Genomic DNA, 1,141 nt, shown 5'->3' with positions numbered 1-1,141 from the left:
CTACTCGCAGCAGCTCATTCAGATCACATTAGTTCATATAACAGATGAAAGCATTTCACACTGCTATGAATTTAAACTTATAGATGTCTTCTCACTGCAGTAAGCTATTTTAAAAGTATGACCCAAGTAGTGAAAAGTTGACTAAAAGTCTACTTCAGTGTTTGAAAATGTATTGTCTTTCAGGAATAAAAAGTATTTAAAAATATAAGCCATTTAATTGGAAGAAAAATTATCTTACAGAAATTCAGTGTATTAATTCCTGAATCATAACAGTATTAATAAAATGTTCAAAAAGATCAACAGTGTTTATTTAGAAGCAGCATAAATCCAATTAATGCATAAAAACTTAATGTGGTTTACAGTTATAGTTAAGAGTGCATACATTCCTTTTATAATTTTGCATCTACCTCAGAAACACTGAAATACAATAGCCACCAAATTATTCCTCTCTGAAATCTTTCACTAGTTTGGAATCTTGTATACATACCTGGATAATACAGTTTACAAGTTCCAGTGCTAAACTCCAGATTTATGTAGAACAGATTTCAAACAAGTAAACTCAAAATGGAAGGTGTTTGCATAATTTTAAATGTTCTCATAAAAGGTGGCATATATATAACCCAGTGAATTAGGACAGGCAACATACGCAGTACATTTGTAAAAATCTGATGTTTAATGCAAAATATTAATCTACCTACAAAGAGAGAAAAGAAAAAAAAAAGTTTTTTCTAAGTTAACTGTACAGGCCCTACCTTCTGAATGTCTCCAGTGAGAGGTTATTAAGAGAGTATTCCTAAGTTTTCAGTACAATCTGTGCTAAGTCACTTCCATATTTTCTATAATTAATGGTAAAAAATGGACTCATCTAATATAGCAGTTTAAGCACTAAAAACTTCAATTCCCATTTTGAAATGCTTTGTAGATGAGACTTTCCCCATTCACTATAAAGATAACCTTTGTAGCTTCTTTGATTGAGACTATCATCACTGAAAAGCAACCCCAAATAAAATGGAAACACCACTGAGAAAGAACCCACAGAGAATAGTTTGGTCAATAAGCTAAATATTACAGAAACGACATTCATATTTCTGAGGAAAAAATAAGTAAACTCTTATATTTTAGATAATTTAATAAGTACCAC

The sequence above is a fragment of the Rhea pennata genome, chromosome 1, assembly GCF_028389875.1.
Source record: "Rhea pennata isolate bPtePen1 chromosome 1, bPtePen1.pri, whole genome shotgun sequence".
Lineage (NCBI taxonomy): Eukaryota > Metazoa > Chordata > Aves > Rheiformes > Rheidae > Rhea > Rhea pennata.
The sequence above is the reverse complement of the archived record's forward strand: the minus strand, read 5'-3'. Positions refer to the sequence as shown.